This window comes from Oncorhynchus keta, chromosome 36, assembly GCF_023373465.1.
Source record: "Oncorhynchus keta strain PuntledgeMale-10-30-2019 chromosome 36, Oket_V2, whole genome shotgun sequence".
In the NCBI taxonomy this organism is placed as follows: domain Eukaryota; kingdom Metazoa; phylum Chordata; class Actinopteri; order Salmoniformes; family Salmonidae; genus Oncorhynchus; species Oncorhynchus keta.
The window spans coordinates 25,483,772-25,502,693 of record NC_068456.1 but is presented as its reverse complement, the minus strand read 5'-3'; the positions used below and the strand labels follow the sequence as shown (position 1 = coordinate 25,502,693).

The 18,922-nt window shown below is 43.8% G+C and overlaps 1 protein-coding gene across 9 annotated transcripts in view; it reads left to right on the top strand.

Moving 5' to 3' along the window:
* LOC118375470 (zinc finger MIZ domain-containing protein 1-like) overlaps positions 1-18,922 on the top strand; it is a 316,755-nt gene that overhangs the window by 94,181 nt on the left and 203,652 nt on the right. For 8 of the 9 annotated variants that reach the window (XM_052498708.1, XM_052498704.1, XM_052498706.1 and 5 more), the window contains one exon: positions 8,336-8,409. The exons of the other annotated variant lie outside the window; for it this stretch is intronic. The gene's annotated coding sequence lies outside the window, so the exon portion shown is untranslated. The remainder of the gene's footprint in view (positions 1-8,335; positions 8,410-18,922) is intronic. 9 annotated transcript variants of the gene reach the window in all.

The following is an 18,922-nucleotide window of genomic DNA, read 5'->3' as shown; positions in this document are numbered from 1 at the left end:
TAGTGCACTATGTAGGGAATAGGGTGTCATTGTGGCACTCCTATCACACATGCTCAGACCCATAAACAGAGATCTGGCTGAGTGAGTGAACACCAAACTACATCTGCCTGTGCATTGCTCCATGTTGTGTCATTCTGCTTCCTTGTTTCCCTTCTAACACTTATACTGTGGTTTTGTTTCTGCAGAAGGGCCCAGGGCATCAAGGCTACTGATACAACATCATCTAGGGCCTGCAGACACCTAGCCTGGTTAAACAAGACTGAACGCTACACAGCTCACTATTGTTTCACGTCGGCCTCCTGAGTGGCGCAGTGGTCTAAGGCACTGCATCACAGTGCTAGCTGTGCCACTAGAGATTCTGGGTTCGGGTCCAGGCTCTGTCGCAGCCGGCCGTGACCTGGAGACCCTCGGGCGGTGCGTAATTGGCCCAGCATCGTCTGGGTTAGGGGAGGGTTTGTCCGGCAGGGATGTCCTTGTCTTGACTCCTGTGGGGAGCCGGGCGCAGTGTACTGTCACTGTCACCAGGTCCACGTTGTTTCCTCCAACACACGGTTAAGGGTTAACCAATTGGATACCATAGAATTGTGGAGAAAAAGGGGTAAAAGTAAAACAATATATATATATATATTTTCACGTCAGTCTGGTTCAACCAGGATAGCAGACAACAACTATTGAAATCAACAGCTTGCAGTTTGGAGGCAATAGATTTGGCAGCTGAGACACGGAGTTAGTCAGAGTTGGGGAAGGGGGCTGCTTTGTGGTCTTGCTGGCTCACAGACTGACTGGCTAGCATATTGACTAGCTGACTGACTGGACTGGCTGACTAGTGCTAGGACACTAGGGGTCTTTTTTTGAGAGGTCTTGTGAGCCACAGCACTGGGCCAAATGAAGTCATCACTCTTTATATGAATCATCTACCTACATTCTTCAGTTACAGTGAGTGAGTGATTGCATTAGTGAAGTATACATGTATTTGGTGAGGCAGCTATTGTCATCTCATACATCTGAAAGGCTGGTATTTCAGAAAGATACAAGCCCTCAAAACATAATAGATTGTTTTAAACAAATCAAGGTAAAAGTTGTGATTGAAGCCGATATGGCCTCTCTTTCTATTGTGTCTGGCGCCTCTCCCATTCACTCTACACTGAAACGGAAATAGACTGAGCAGTTCCCAGTGGAGTGCTAAGACAATGACACCATACAGACAGCCCGCTGTGCTGCAGCTGAAAGTACTTGAGATTCACAATGGAAGACATATACATTTAGCTTTTTTGTGTGTTTTTTGTTGTCGTTTTGTTTTTACATCTCTCTCTCTCCATCCATCTTTCTCACATCCTCATCCTCCCTACATGCCTCCATCCTCTCTCTCTCCATCCATCTTTCTCACATTCTCATCCTCCCTACATGCCTCCCTCCTTCTCTCTCTCTCTCTTCCATCCATCTTTCTCACATTCTCATCCTCCCTACATGCCTCCCTCCTTCTCTCTCTCTCTCCATCCATCTTTCTCACATTCTCATCCTCCCTACATGCCTCCCTCCTTCTCTCTCTCTTCCATCCATCTTTCTCACATTCTCATCCTCCCTACATGCCTCCCTCCTTCTCTCTCTCTTCCATCCATCTTTCTCACATTCTCATCCTCCCTACATGCCTCCATCCTTCTCTCTCTCTCTCCATCCATCTTTCTCACATTCTCATCCTCCCTACATGCCTCCATCCTTCTCTCTCTCCATCCATCTTTCTCACATTCTCATCCTCCCTACATGCCTCCATCCTTCTCTCTCTCTCTCCATCCATCTTTCTCACATTCTCATCCTCCCTACATGCCTCCCTCCTCTCTCTCTCTCTCATCCATCTTTCTCACATTCTCATCCTCCCTACATGCCTCCATCCTTCTCTCTCTCTCTCCATCCATCTTTCTCACATTCTCATCCTCCCTACATGCCCCCATCATTCTCTCTCTCTCTTCATCCATCTTTCTCACATTCTCATCCTCCCTACATGCCTCCCTCCTTTTCTCTCTCTCTCCATCCATCTTTCTCACATCCTCCCTACATGCCTCCATCCTTCTCTCTCTCTCCATCCATCTTTCTCACATTCTCATCCTCCCTACATTTCTCCATCCTTCTCTCTCTCTCTCCATCCATCTTTCTCACATTCTCATCCTCCCTACATGCCTCCCTCCTTCTCTCTCTCTCTCCATCCATCTTTCTCACATCCTCATCCTCCCTACATGCCTCCATCCTTCTCTCTCTCTCTCCATCCATCTTTCTCACATTCTCATCCTCCCTACATGCCTCCATCCATCTTTCTCACATTCTCATCCTCCCTACATGCCTCCATCCTCTCTCTCTCCATCCATCTTTCTCACATTCTCATCCTCCCTACATGCCTCCCTCCTTCTCTCTCTCTCTCTCTCTCCATCCATCTTTCTCACATTCTCATCCTCCCTACATGCCTCCATCCTTCTCTCTCTCTCTCCATCCATCTTTCTCACATCCTCATCCTCCCTACATGCCTCCCTCCTTCTCTCTCTCTCTCTCTCCATCCATCTTTCTCACATCCTCATCCTCCCTACATGCCTCCATCCCTCTCTCTCTCTCCATCCATCTTTCTCACATTCTCATCCTCCCTACATGCCTCCATCCTTCTCTCTCTCTCTTCCATCCATCTTTCTCACATTCTCATCCTCCCTACATGCCTCCATCCTTCTCTCTCTCTTCCATCCATCTTTCTCACATTCTCATCCTCCCTACATGCCTCCATCCTTCTCTCTCTCTTCCATCCATCTTTCTCACATTCTCATCCTCCCTACATGCCTCCATCCTTCTCTCTCTCTTCCATCCATCTTTCTCACATTCTCATCCTCCCTACATGCCTCCATCCTTCTCTCTCTCTTCCATCCATCTTTCTCACATTCTCATCCTCCCAACATGCCTCCCTCCTTCTCTATCTCTCTCCATCCATCTTTCTCACATTCTCATCCTCCCTACATTTCTCCATCCTTCTCTCTCTCTCCATCAATCTTTCTCACATTCTCATCCTCCCTACATGCCTCCATCCTTCTCTCTCTCTTCCATCCATCTTTCTCACATTCTCATCCTCCCTACATGCCTCCATCCTTCTCTCTCTCTTCCATCCATCTTTCTCACATTCTCATCCTCCCTACATGCCTCCATCCTTCTCTCTCTCTTCCATCCATCTTTCTCACATTCTCATCCTCCCTACATGCCTCCATCCTTCTCTCTCTCTTCCATCCACCTTTCTCACATTCTCATCCTCCCTACATGCCTCCATCCTTCTCTCTCTCTCTCTCCATCCATCTTTCTCACATTCTCATCCTCCCTACATGCCTACATCCTTCTCTCTCTCTCTCCATCAATCTTTCTCACATTCTCATCCTCCCTACATGCCTCCATCCTTCTCTCTCTCTCTCCATCCATCTTTCTCACATTCTCATCCTCCCTACATGCCTCCCTCCTTCTCTCTCTCTCTCTCCATCAATTTTTCTCACATTCTCATCCTCCCTACATGCCTCCCTCCTTCTCTCTCTCTCTCTCCATCCATTTTTCTCACATTCTCATCCTCCCAACATGCCTCCCTCCTTCTCTCTCTCTCTCCATCCATATTTCTCACATTCTCATCCTCCCTACATGCCTCCATCCTTCTCTCTCTCTCTTCCATCCATCTTTCTCACATTCTCATCCTCCCTACATGCCTCCATCCTTCTCTCTCTCTTCCATCCATCTTTCTCACATTCTCATCCTCCCTACATGCCTCCATCCTTCTCTCTCTCTTCCATCCATCTTTCTCACATTCTCATCCTCCCTACATGCCTCCATCCTTCTCTCTCTCTCTCCATCCATCTTTCTCACATTCTCATCCTCCCTACATGCCTCCATCTTTCTCACATTCTCATCCTCCCAACATGCCTCCCTCCTTCTCTCTCTCTTCCCATCCATCTTTCTCACATTCTCATCCTCCCTACATGCCTCCCTCCTTCTCTCTCTCTCTCCATCCATTTCTTCTCACATTCTCATCCTCCCAACATGCCTCTATCCTTCTCTCTCTCTCTCCATCCATCTTTCTCACATTCTCATCCTCCCTACATGCCTCCCTCCTTCTCTCTCTCTCTCCATCCATCTTTCTCACATTCTCATCCTCCCTACATGCCTCCCTCCTTCTCTCTCCATCCATCTTTCTCACATGCTCATCCTCCCTACATGCCTCCCTCCTTCTCTCTCCATCCATCTTTCTCACATTCTCATCCTCCCTACATGCCTCCCTCCTTCTCTCTCTCTCTCCATCCATCTTTCTCACATTCTCATCCTCCCTACATGCCTCCCTCCTTCTCTCTCTCTCTCCATCCATCTTTCTCACATTCTCATCCTCCCTACATGCCTCCCTCCTCTCTCTCTCTCTCTCTCTCCATCCATCTTTCTCACATTCTCATCCTCCCTACATGCCTCCCTCCTCTCTCTCTCCATCCATCTTTCTCACATTCTCATCCTCCCTACATGCCTCCCTCCTCTCTCTCTCTCTCCATCCATCTTTCTCACATTCTCATCCTCCCTACATGCCTCCCTCCTTCTCTCTCCATCTATCTTTCTCACATTCTCATCCTCCCTACATGCCTCCCTCCTCTCTCTCTCCATCCATCTTTCTCACATTCTCATCCTCCCTACATGCCTCCCCCTTCTCTCTCTCTCTCCATCCATCTTTCTCACATTCTCATCCTCCCTACATGCCTCCCTCCTTCTCTCTCTCCATTCATCTTTCTCACATTCTCATCCTCCCTACATGCCTCCCTCCTTCTCTCTCTCTTTCCATCCATCTTTCTCACATTCTCATTCTCCCTACATGCCTCCATCCTTCTCGCTCTCTCTCTCATCCATCTGTCTCACATTCTCATCCTCCCTACATGCCTCCCTCCTTCTCTCTCTCTTTCCATCCATCTTTCTCACATTCTCATTCTCCCTACATGCCTCCCTCCTTCTCTCTCTCCATCCATCTTTCTCACATTCTCATCCTCCCAACATGCCTCCCTCCATCTCTCTCTCTTCATCCATCTTTCTCACATTCTCATCCTCCCAACATGCCTCCCTCCTCTCTCTCTCTCCATCCATCTTTCTCACATTCTCATCCTCCCAACATGCCTCCCTCCTTCTCTCTCTCTCTCCATCCATCTTTCTCACATTCTCATCCTCCCAACATGCCTCCCTCCTTCTCTCTCCCTCTCCATCCATCTTTCTCACATTCTCATCCTCCCAACATGCTTCCCTCCTCTCTCTCTCTCAATCCATCTTTCTCACATTCTCATCCTCCCAACATGCCTCCCTCCTCTCTCTTGCCTTCTCATCCTCCCTACATGCCTCCCTCCTTCTCTCTCTCTCTCGCCATCTCTCTCTCGCCAACTCTCTCTTCATCTCTCTCGCCATCCATCCATCCCCCTAACTCCCTCCCTTCCTGACTCCCTCTCTATCTTTGTAGTCTAATGTCCTGGTGCTATGATTACTAAACACACACACAGTCATCTCTATATATTAATCTCTATTTCATCTCTAATTAGAAGCTAGGGGAATTCAAAGGGAGTTGATAATGAAGTTGCTAATGTTTATAAACTCAAACTAAAATGATGAATGTTGAAGAGAAATTGTTCTTCGTCAAAACGTTGAATCATGTTTTTGTCTCATATTTGGTGACTATTAGTCATTTGCTGTCAGGAACTGGACAGTAGTAATGATGGTTTTGGGATGGGAGAGGTTTGAGGCTTCTTTTGTCTGGCCATGTCTCGGGCAGCTGATCCAGTCTGAGATTGGCTGAGAACAAAAACCAGCGGGACTTGGGAACTGGAGGGCCAGAATTGTGTTTCCCAGCTCTAGCCTTGGGCCAGAAGCCTCCTCTGTACTGTAACTACACCCATATCCAGTTTCCAGGAGTCTCTCTAAGTTCTGTACTCAAGTCAGCCATCTCGATGAGATCAGATGAGTCTTCTCCAGCGTGTCACATGACAATAAAATGTTTCATTTAACACAGATTTTATATATATAGTTGAAGTCAGAAGTTTACATACACCTTAGTCAAGTACATTTAAACACAGTTTTTCACAATTCCTGACATTAAATCCTAGAAAACAAATCCTTGTATTAGGTCAGTTAGGATCACCACTTTATTTTTAAGAATGTGAAATGTCAGAATAACAGTAGAGAGAATGATTTATTTAAACCTTTATTTATTTCATCGTGTTCCCAGTGTGTCAGAAGATCCACTCAATTAGTATTTGGCAGCATTTTCTTTAAATTGTTTAACTTGGGTCAAATGTTTCGGGTAGCCTTCCACAAGCTTCGCACAATAAGTTGGGTGAATTTTGGCCCATTCCTCCTGACAGAGCTGGTGTAACTGAATCAGGTTTGTAGGCCTCCTTGCTCGCACACGCCTTTTCATTTCTTCACACACATTTTCTATAGGATTGAGGTCAGGGCTTTGTGATGGCCACTCCAATACCTTGACTTTGTTGTCCTTAAGCCATTTTTTCACCACCTTCCGGAGACACCTGAAGCCCCACCTCTTTAAGGAATACCTAGGATAGGATAAATAATCCTTCTCACCCCCCTTTAAGATTTAGATGCACTATTGTAAAGTGACTGTTCCACTGGATGTCATAAGGTGAAGGCACCAATTTGTAAGTCGCTCTGGATAAGAGCGTCTGCTAAATTACTTAAATGTAAATGTAATGTAAATGGAAGTATGCTTGAGGTCATTGTTCATTTGGAAGACCCATTTGCGACCAAGCTTTAACTTCCTGACTGATGTCTTGAGATGTTGCTCCAATATATCCACATAATTTTTGTGCCTCATGATGCCATCTATTTTGTGAAGTGCACCAGTCCCTCCTGCAGCAAAGCACCCACACAACATGATTCTGCCACCCCCATACTTCACATTGGGAGGGTGTTCTTCAGCTTGTAAGCCTTCCCCTTTACCCTCCAAACATAACGATGGTCATTATGGCCAAACAGTTCTATTTTTGTTTCATCAGACCAGAGGACATTTCTCCAAAAAGTACGATCTTTGTTCCCATGTGCAGTTGCAAACCGTAGTCTGGCTTTTTTTATGGCGGTTTTGGAGCAGTGGCTTCTTCCTTGCTGAGCGGCCTTTCAGGTTGTCGATATAGGACATGTTTTACTGTGGATATAGATACTTTGGTACGTGTTTCCTCCAGCATCTTCACAAGATCCTTTTGCTGTTGTTCTGGGATTGATTTGCACTTTCCACACCAACGTACGTTCATCTCTAGGAGACAGTACGCGTCTCCTTCCTGAGGGGTATGACGGCTGCGTGGTCCCATGGTGTTTACACTGTCGTACTATTGTTTGTACAGATGAACGTGGTACCTTCAGGAAATTGCTCCCAAGGATGAACCAGACTTCTGGAGGTCTCCAATTTTCTTTCTGGGGTCTTGGCTGATTTCTTTTGATTTTCCCATGATGTCAAGCAAAGAGGCACTGAGTTTGAAGGTAGGCCTTGAAACACATCCACAGTTACACCTCCATCTGAATCAAATTATGTCAATTAGCCTATCAGAAGCTTTTAAAGGCATGACATTATTTTCTGGAATTTTCCAAGCTGTTTAAAGGCACAGTCAACTTAGTGTATGTAAACTTCTGACCAACTGGAATTGTGATACAGTGAAATAACCTGTAAACAATTTTTGGAAAAATGACTTGTGTCATACACAATGTAGATGTCCTAACCAACTTGCAAAAATTATAGTTTTTTTAACAAGAAATTTGGGGAGTGGTTGAAAAACGAGTTTTAATGACTCCAACCTAAGTGTATGTAAACTTCCGACTTCAACTGTACATATTTTTTTCAAGTTATCAATTTGTAGTTGTTCTTGTTCGTCTTTTGGAGGATCAAATGTTACTACTAACCCATACCGGCCATCCACAATGAATGATGGTAAAGAAGCCTATATTTGCCAGTATGTTTCAGCTCTCTCAGCAACTCCCATTGAATTGTCATGCCAAACATGTTTGCAGGAGAGCAGTAGCAGACCCAGACTGTTACCCAGGCTTTGTTGCTCATGTGTAGTGTAGCACATTTCTGGTAACTTTCCCCAAATTCCCCAGTTTTCCAGAAATCCTGGTTGGAGGATTATGGGGTTCCTGCTTATATAACCTCCTGATTCCGGAAATTTTCCAACTCGGGATTTCTGGAATTTTGGGAAGGTTACTGGATTTATTTTTACCCTTCTCATGGACAAAACATACTATTTTCTAGATGTTTTGTACTGAGTGGTCCTAATATGTTTTGTGTTTCTGTTCTTCATTCCAGGCATGTTCTATGATTGATGAGGAAGTAGCGAAGGCTTTGGTTAATAGGAAACACAAGAACCTCCCTCTCCGCTGGTAAGACATGGTGATTTACGAGCTCTCTATCCTCATCATGCACAACATCTGCTCTCATAGACAGACACACTCTGGCTGCATCCCAAATGGCACTCTATTCCCTATTTATTGCACTTATTTTGCCCAGGGCCCAGGTAGACTCGTGCCATTTGGGACGCTGACCCCTTTCTTTGCATGTTTTATAGACAAGAGGTCTCTACAATGACATTGATCTGGTTGTGATCTAGATGGATGGATATGCAGGCAGTACTGTTGTTTATATATTTGTCACAGACCTTGCAGATTGGGTTTGAGGAACAAGAGAGAAAAGGCAGACCGGTTTTGTTCTAGACCAGGGTTTCCAATACTGGGTCCTAGGGCCCACCCTGGGTGCATGTTTTGGTTTTTGCTCTAGCACTACACAGCTGATTCAAGTAACCAACTCATCATTAAGCTTTGATTATTTGAATCAGTTGTGTTGTGCTAGGACACTAGGGGAACCCTGTTCTAGAGAAAAATCATTGACTAGTTTTGGTCTTCTACACTGAACAAAAATATAAACGCAACATGTAAAGTGTTGGTCCCATGTTTCATGAACTGAAATAAAAGATCCCAGAAATGTTCCATATGCACAAAAAGCTTGTAGTGAGCATTTCTTTTTTGCCAAGATAATCCATCCACCTGACAGGCGTGGCATATCAAGAAGTTGATTAAACAGCATGATCGTTACACATGTGCACCTTGTGCCTGGGACAATAAAAGACCATTTTAAAATGTGCAGTTTTGTCTCACAACACAATGCTACAGAAGGGAGTTTGCAAGTGGCATGCTGACTGCAGGAATGTGCACCAGAGCTGTTGCCAGGGAATTTAATGTTAATTTCTCTACCAAAAGCCACCTCCAACATCGCTTTAAAGAATTTGGCAGTACATCCAACCGTCCTCGCAACCGCAGACCCATGTGTATGGCGTTAGGGTGAGTGAGTGGGTGAGCGGTTTGCTGATGTCAACATTGTGAAAAGTGTCCCATGGTGGCAGTGGGGTTATGGTATGGACGGGCATAAGCTACGGACAACAAACACAATTGCATTTTATCAATGGCAATTTGAATGCACAGAGATACCGTGACGAGATCCTGAGGCCCATTGTCGTTCCATTCATCTGCCTCCATCACCTCATGTTTCAGCATGATAATGCACGGCCCCATGTCGCAAGGATCTGTACACAATTCCCGAAAGCTGGAAATGTCCCAGGTTCTTCCATGGCCTGCGTACTCACCAGACATGTCACCCATTGAGCATGTTTGGGATGCTCTGGATCGACGTGCACAACCGTGTGTTCCAGTTTCCGTAAATATCCAGCTTCGCACAGCCATTGAAGAGGAGCCTGACAGCATTCCACAGGCCACAGTCAACAGCCTGATCAACTCTTATTTATTTAACCTTTATTTAACCAGGAAGGGCTCATTGAGATTAAAATCTCTTTTTCAAGAGCGCCCTGGCCAAGATAGGCAGCAACCAAGTCATTACAAAAGAATTACAGACAGACAACATGAAAAACTACAAGTACTACATAGAAGTACTCCTTCTATGTGAAGGAGATGTGTCACGCTGCATGAGGCAAATGGTGGTCACACCAGACACTGGTTTTCTGGTCCACGCCCCTACCTTTTTTTAAGGTATCTGTTACCAACAGATAGATAGATTAGGGCCTAATGAATTTATTTAAATTGACTGATTTCCTTATATGAATTGGAACTTGGTAAAATCTTTGAAATTGGTGCATGTTGCGTTTGTATTTTTGTTCAGTATAGAATCTAGAGCAATGAGACCTGTCAGAGAACATACAGCCTGGTTTTTAGTGTTTTAGACCTGTCAGAGAACATACAGGCTGGTTTTTAGTGTTGTAGACCTGTCAGAAAACATACAGCCTGGTTTTTAGTGTTGTAGACCTGTCAGAAAACATACAGCCTGGTTTTTAGTGTTGTAGACCTGTCAGAAAACATACAGCCTGGTTTTTAGTGTTGTAGACCTGTCAGAGAACATACAGCCTGGTTTTTAGTGTTGTAGACCTGTCAGAAAACATACAGCCTGGTTTTTAGTGTTGTAGACCTGTCAGAGAACATACAGCCTGGTTCTTAGTGTTGTAGACCTGTCAGAAAACATACAGCCTGGTTTTTAGTGTTGTAGACCTGTCAGAAAACATACAGCCTGGTTTTTAGTGTTGTAGACCTGTCAGAGAACATACAGGCTGGTTTTTAGTGTTGTAGACCTGTCAGAAAACATACAGCCTGGTTTTTAGTGTTGTAGACCTGTCAGAGAACATACAGCCTGGTTTTTAGTGTTGTAGACCTGTCAGAGAACATACAGCCTGGTTTTTAGTGTTGTAGACCTGTCAGAGAACATGCAGACTGTTTTTTAGTGTTGTAGACCTGTCAGAGAACATACAGCCTGGTTTTTAGTGTTGTAGACCTGTCAGAGAACATACAGCCTGGTTTTTAGTGTTGTAGACCTGTCAGAGAACATACAGGCTGGTTTTTAGTGTTGTAGACCTGTCAGAGAACATACAGGCTGGTTTTTAGTGTTGTAGACCTGTCAGAGAACATACAGGCTGGTTTTTAGTGTTGTAGACCTGTCAGAGAACATACAGGCTGGTTCTTAGTGTTGTAGACCTGTCAGAACATACAGCCTGGTTTTTAGTGTTGTAGACCTGTCAGAGAACATACAGCCTGGTTTTTAGTGTTGTAGACCTGTCAGAGAACATACAGACTGGTTTTTAGTGTTGTAGACCTGTCAGAACATACAGGCTGGTTTTTAGTGTTGTAGACCTGTCAGAGAACATACAGCCTGGTTTTTAGTGTTGTAGACCTGTCAGAGAACATACAGACTGGTTTTTAGTGTTGTAGACCCGTCAGAGAACATATAGCCTGGTTCTTAGTGTTGTAGACCTGTCAGAGAACATACAGCCTGGTTTTTAGTGTTGTAGACCCGTCAGAGAACATACAGCCTGGTTTTTAGTGTTGTAGACCTGTCAGAGAACATACAGCCTGGTTCTTAGTGTTGTAGACCTGTCAGAGAACATGCAGACTGGTTTTTAGTGTTGTAGACCTGTCAGAACATATAGCCTGGTTTTTAGTGTTGACCTGTCAGAAAACATACAGCCTGGTTTTTAGTGTTGACCTGTCAGACAACATACAGCCTGGTTTTTAGTGTTGACCTGTCAGAAAACATACAGCCTGGTTTTTAGTGTTGTAGACCTGTCAGAACATACAGCCTGGTTTTTAGTGTTGTAGACCTGTCAGAGAACATACAGCCTGGTTTTTAGTGTTGTAGACCCGTCAGAGAACATACAGCCTGGTTTTTAGTGTTGTAGACCCGTCAGAGAACATACAGCCTGGTTTTTAGTGTTGTAGACCCGTCAGAGAACATACAGCCTGGTTTTTAGTGTTGTAGACCTGTCAGAGAACATACAGGCTGGTTTTTAGTGTTGTAGACCTGTCAGAGAACATACAGCCTGGTTTTTAGTGTTGTAGACCTGTCAGAGAACATACAGCCTGGTTTTTAGTGTTGTAGACCTGTCAGAGAACATACAGCCTGGTTTTTAGTGTTGTAGACCTGTCAGAGAACATACAGACTGGTTTTTAGTGTTGTAGACCTGTCAGAACATACAGGCTGGTTTTTAGTGTTGTAGACCTGTCAGAGAACATACAGCCTGGTTCTTAGTGTTGTAGACCTGTCAGAACATACAGGCTGGTTCTTAGTGTTGTAGACCTGTCAGAGAACATACAGGCTGGTTCTTAGTGTTGTAGACCCGTCAGAGAACATATAGCCTGGTTCTTAGTGTTGTAGACCTGTCAGAGAACATACAGCCTGGTTTTTAGTGTTGTAGACCCGTCAGAGAACATACAGCCTGGTTCTTAGTGTTGTAGACCTGTCAGAGAACATACAGGCTGGTTTTTACTGTTGTAGACCTGTCAGAGAACATATAGCCTGGTTCTTAGTGTTGTAGACCTGTCAGAAGATATGCAGACTGGTTTTTAGTGTTGTAGACCTGTCAGAAGATATGCAGACTGGTTTTTAGTGTTTTAGACCTGTCAGAGAACATACAGGCTGGTTTTTAGTGTTGTAGACCTGTCAGAAAACATACAGCCTGGTTTTTAGTGTTGTAGACCTGTCAGAAAACATACAGCCTGGTTTTTAGTGTTGTAGACCTGTCAGAGAACATACAGCCTGGTTTTTAGTGTTTTAGACCTGTCAGAGAACATACAGGCTGGTTTTTAGTGTTGTAGACCTGTCAGAAAACATACAGCCTGGTTTTTAGTGTTGTAGACCTGTCAGAAAACATACAGCCTGGTTTTTAGTGTTGTAGACCTGTCAGAAAACATACAGCCTGGTTTTTAGTGTTGTAGACCTGTCAGAGAACATACAGCCTGGTTTTTAGTGTTGTAGACCTGTCAGAAAACATACAGCCTGGTTTTTAGTGTTGTAGACCTGTCAGAGAACATACAGCCTGGTTCTTAGTGTTGTAGACCTGTCAGAAAACATACAGCCTGGTTTTTAGTGTTGTAGACCTGTCAGAAAACATACAGCCTGGTTTTTAGTGTTGTAGACCTGTCAGAGAACATACAGGCTGGTTTTTAGTGTTGTAGACCTGTCAGAAAACATACAGCCTGGTTTTTAGTGTTGTAGACCTGTCAGAGAACATACAGCCTGGTTTTTAGTGTTGTAGACCTGTCAGAGAACATACAGCCTGGTTTTTAGTGTTGTAGACCTGTCAGAGAACATGCAGACTGTTTTTTAGTGTTGTAGACCTGTCAGAGAACATACAGCCTGGTTTTTAGTGTTGTAGACCTGTCAGAGAACATACAGCCTGGTTTTTAGTGTTGTAGACCTGTCAGAGAACATACAGGCTGGTTTTTAGTGTTGTAGACCTGTCAGAGAACATACAGGCTGGTTTTTAGTGTTGTAGACCTGTCAGAGAACATACAGGCTGGTTTTTAGTGTTGTAGACCTGTCAGAGAACATACAGGCTGGTTCTTAGTGTTGTAGACCTGTCAGAACATACAGCCTGGTTTTTAGTGTTGTAGACCTGTCAGAGAACATACAGCCTGGTTTTTAGTGTTGTAGACCTGTCAGAGAACATACAGACTGGTTTTTAGTGTTGTAGACCTGTCAGAACATACAGGCTGGTTTTTAGTGTTGTAGACCTGTCAGAGAACATACAGCCTGGTTTTTAGTGTTGTAGACCTGTCAGAGAACATACAGCCTGGTTTTTAGTGTTGTAGACCCGTCAGAGAACATACAGCCTGGTTCTTAGTGTTGTAGACCTGTCAGAGAACATACAGGCTGGTTTTTACTGTTGTAGACCTGTCAGAGAACATATAGCCTGGTTCTTAGTGTTGTAGACCTGTCAGAAGATATGCAGACTGGTTTTTAGTGTTGTAGACCTGTCAGAAGATATTGGTTTTTAGTGTTTTAGACCTGTCAGAGAACATACAGGCTGGTTTTTAGTGTTGTAGACCTGTCAGAAAACATACAGCCTGGTTTTTAGTGTTGTAGACCTGTCAGAAAACATACAGCCTGGTTTTTAGTGTTGTAGACCTGTCAGAGAACATACAGCCTGGTTTTTAGTGTTTTAGACCTGTCAGAGAACATACAGGCTGGTTTTTAGTGTTGTAGACCTGTCAGAAAACATACAGCCTGGTTTTTAGTGTTGTAGACCTGTCAGAAAACATACAGCCTGGTTTTTAGTGTTGTAGACCTGTCAGAAAACATACAGCCTGGTTTTTAGTGTTGTAGACCTGTCAGAGAACATACAGCCTGGTTTTTAGTGTTGTAGACCTGTCAGAAAACATACAGCCTGGTTTTTAGTGTTGTAGACCTGTCAGAGAACATACAGCCTGGTTCTTAGTGTTGTAGACCTGTCAGAAAACATACAGCCTGGTTTTTAGTGTTGTAGACCTGTCAGAAAACATACAGCCTGGTTTTTAGTGTTGTAGACCTGTCAGAGAACATACAGGCTGGTTTTTAGTGTTGTAGACCTGTCAGAAAACATACAGCCTGGTTTTTAGTGTTGTAGACCTGTCAGAGAACATACAGCCTGGTTTTTAGTGTTGTAGACCTGTCAGAGAACATACAGCCTGGTTTTTAGTGTTGTAGACCTGTCAGAGAACATGCAGACTGGTTTTTAGTGTTGTAGACCTGTCAGAGAACATACAGCCTGGTTTTTAGTGTTGTAGACCTGTCAGAGAACATACAGCCTGGTTTTTAGTGTTGTAGACCTGTCAGAGAACATACAGGCTGGTTTTTAGTGTTGTAGACCTGTCAGAGAACATACAGGCTGGTTTTTAGTGTTGTAGACCTGTCAGAGAACATACAGGCTGGTTTTTAGTGTTGTAGACCTGTCAGAGAACATACAGGCTGGTTCTTAGTGTTGTAGACCTGTCAGAACATACAGCCTGGTTTTTAGTGTTGTAGACCTGTCAGAGAACATACAGCCTGGTTTTTAGTGTTGTAGACCTGTCAGAGAACATACAGACTGGTTTTTAGTGTTGTAGACCTGTCAGAACATACAGGCTGGTTTTTAGTGTTGTAGACCTGTCAGAGAACATACAGCCTGGTTTTTAGTGTTGTAGACCTGTCAGAGAACATACAGACTGGTTTTTAGTGTTGTAGACCCGTCAGAGAACATATAGCCTGGTTCTTAGTGTTGTAGACCTGTCAGAGAACATACAGCCTGGTTTTTAGTGTTGTAGACCCGTCAGAGAACATACAGCCTGGTTTTTAGTGTTGTAGACCTGTCAGAGAACATACAGCCTGGTTCTTAGTGTTGTAGACCTGTCAGAGAACATGCAGACTGGTTTTTAGTGTTGTAGACCTGTCAGAACATATAGCCTGGTTTTTAGTGTTGACCTGTCAGAAAACATACAGCCTGGTTTTTAGTGTTGACCTGTCAGACAACATACAGCCTGGTTTTTAGTGTTGACCTGTCAGAAAACATACAGCCTGGTTTTTAGTGTTGTAGACCTGTCAGAACATACAGCCTGGTTTTTAGTGTTGTAGACCTGTCAGAGAACATACAGCCTGGTTTTTAGTGTTGTAGACCCGTCAGAGAACATACAGCCTGGTTTTTAGTGTTGTAGACCCGTCAGAGAACATACAGCCTGGTTTTTAGTGTTGTAGACCCGTCAGAGAACATACAGCCTGGTTTTTAGTGTTGTAGACCTGTCAGAGAACATACAGGCTGGTTTTTAGTGTTGTAGACCTGTCAGAGAACATACAGCCTGGTTTTTAGTGTTGTAGACCTGTCAGAGAACATACAGCCTGGTTTTTAGTGTTGTAGACCTGTCAGAGAACATACAGCCTGGTTTTTAGTGTTGTAGACCTGTCAGAGAACATACAGACTGGTTTTTAGTGTTGTAGACCTGTCAGAACATACAGGCTGGTTTTTAGTGTTGTAGACCTGTCAGAGAACATACAGCCTGGTTCTTAGTGTTGTAGACCTGTCAGAACATACAGGCTGGTTCTTAGTGTTGTAGACCTGTCAGAGAACATACAGGCTGGTTCTTAGTGTTGTAGACCCGTCAGAGAACATATAGCCTGGTTCTTAGTGTTGTAGACCTGTCAGAGAACATACAGCCTGGTTTTTAGTGTTGTAGACCCGTCAGAGAACATACAGCCTGGTTCTTAGTGTTGTAGACCTGTCAGAGAACATACAGGCTGGTTTTTACTGTTGTAGACCTGTCAGAGAACATATAGCCTGGTTCTTAGTGTTGTAGACCTGTCAGAAGATATGCAGACTGGTTTTTAGTGTTGTAGACCTGTCAGAAGATATGCAGACTGGTTTTTAGTGTTGTAGACCTGTCAGAAGATATGCAGACTGGTTTTTAGTGTTGTAGACCTGTCAGAAGATATGCAGACTGGTTTTTAGTGTTGTAGACCTGTCAGAGAACATACAGACTGGTTTTTAGTGTTGTAGACCCGTCAGAGAACATATAGCCTGGTTCTTAGTGTTGTAGACCTGTCAGAGAACATACAGGCTGGTTTTTAATGTTGTAGACCTGTCAGAACATACAGCCTGGTTTTTAGTGTTGTAGACCCGTCAGAGAACATACAGCCTGGTTCTTAGTGTTGTAGACCTGTCAGAGAACATACAGGCTGGTTCTTAGTGTTGTAGACCTGTCAGAGAACATACAGGCTGGTTCTTAGTGTTGTAGACCTGTCAGAACATACAGCCTGGTTTTTAGTGTTGTAGACCTGTCAGAGAACATACAGGCTGGTTCTTAGTGTTGTAGACCTGTCAGAACATACAGCCTGGTTTTTAGTGTTGTAGACCTGTCAGAGAACATACAGCCTGGTTTTTAGTGTTGTAGACCTGTCAGAGAACATACAGGCTGGTTCTTAGTGTTGTAGACCTGTCAGAACATACAGCCTGGTTTTTAGTGTTGTAGACCTGTCAGAACATACAGCCTGGTTTTTAGTGTTGTAGACCTGTCAGAACATACAGCCTGGTTTTTAGTGTTGTAGACCCGTCAGAGAACATACAGCCTGGTTCTTAGTGTTGTAGACCTGTCAGAGAACATACAGGCTGGTTTTTACTGTTTTAGACCTGTCAGAGAACATATAGCCTGGTTTTTACTGTTTTAGACCTGTCAGAGAACATACAGCCTGGTTTTTAGTGTTGTAGACCCTTCAGAGAACATATAGCCTGGTTTTTAGTGTTGTAGACCTGTCAGAGAACATACAGCCTGGTTTTTAGTGTTGTAGACCTGTCAGAGAACATACAGCCTGGTTTTTAGTGTTGTAGACCCGTCAGAGAACATGCAGATTGGTTTTTAGTGTTGTAGACCTGTCAGAGAACATATAGCCTGGTTCTTAGTGTTGTAGACCTGTCAGAAGATATGCAGACTGGTTTTTAGTGTTGTAGACCTGTCAGAAGATATGCAGACTGGTTTTTAGTGTTGTAGACCTGTCAGAAGAGATGCAGACTGGTTTTTAGTGTTGTAGACCTGTCAGAAGATATGCAGACTGGTTTTTGGTGTTGTAGACCTGTCAGAAGATATGCAGACTGGTTTTTAGTGTTGTAGACCTGTCAGAAGATATGCAGACTGGTTTTTAGTGTTGTAGACCTGTCAGAAGATATGCAGACTGGTTTTTAGTGTTGTAGACCTGTCAGAAGATATGCAGACTGGTTTTTAGTGTTGTAGACCTGTCAGAAGATATGCAGACTGGTTTTTAGTGTTGTAGACCTGTCAGAAGATATGCAGACTGGTTTTTAGTGTTGTAGACCTGTCAGAAGATATGCAGACTGGTTTTTGGTGTTGTAGACCTGTCAGATGATATGCAGACTGGTTTTTAGTGTTGTAGACCTGTCAGAAGATATGCAGACTGGTTTTTAGTGTTGTAGACCTGTCAGAAGATATGCAGACTGGTTTTTAGTGTTGTAGACCTGTCAGAAGATATGCAGACTGGTTTTTGGTGTTGTAGACCTGTCAGAAGATATGCAGACTGGTTTTTAGTGTTGTAGACCTGTCAGAACATATAGCCTGGTTTTTAGTGTTGTAGACCTGTCAGAGAACATATAGCCTGGTTTTTAGTGTTGTAGACCTGTCAGAGAACATATAGCCTGGTTCTTAGTGGTGTCGACCTGTCAGAGAACATACAGCCTGGTTCTTAGTGTTGTAGACCTGTCAGAGAACATACAGCCTGGTTTTTAGTGTTTTAGACCTGTCAGAGAACATACAGGCTGGTTTTTAGTGTTGTAGACCTGTCAGAGAAAATACAGCCTGGTTTTTAGTGTTTTAGACCTGTCAGAGAACATACAGCCTGGTTTTTAGTGTTTTAGACCTGTCAGAGAACATACAGGCTGGTTTTTAGTGTTGTAGACCTGTCAGAGAACATACAGCCTGGTTTTTAGTGTTGTAGACCTGTCAGAGAACATACAGACTGGTTTTTAGTGTTGTAGACCCGTCAGAGAACATACAGGCTGGTTTTTAGTGTTGTAGACCTGTCAGAGAACATACAGGCTGGTTTTTAGTGTTGTAGACCTGTCAGAGAACATACAGGCTGGTTTTTAGTGTTGTAGACCTGTCAGAACATACAGGCTGGTTTTTAGTGTTGTAGACCTGTCAGAGAACATACAGCCTGGTTTTTAGTGTTGTAGACCTGTCAGAACATACAGGCTGGTTTTTAGTGTTGTAGACCTGTCAGAGAACATACAGGCTGGTTCTTAGTGTTGTAGACCTGTCAGAGAACATACAGGCTGGTTTTTAGTGTTGTAGACCTGTCAGAACATACAGGCTGGTTTTTAGTGTTGTAGACCTGTCAGAGAACATACAGCCTGGTTTTTAGTGTTGTAGACCTGTCAGAGAACATACAGCCTGGTTTTTAGTGTTGTAGACCTGTCAGAACATACAGGCTGGTTTTTAGTGTTGTAGACCTGTCAGAGAACATACAGCCTGGTTTTTAGTGTTGTAGACCTGTCAGAGAACATACAGGCTGGTTTTTAGTGTTGTAGACCTGTCAGAACATATAGCC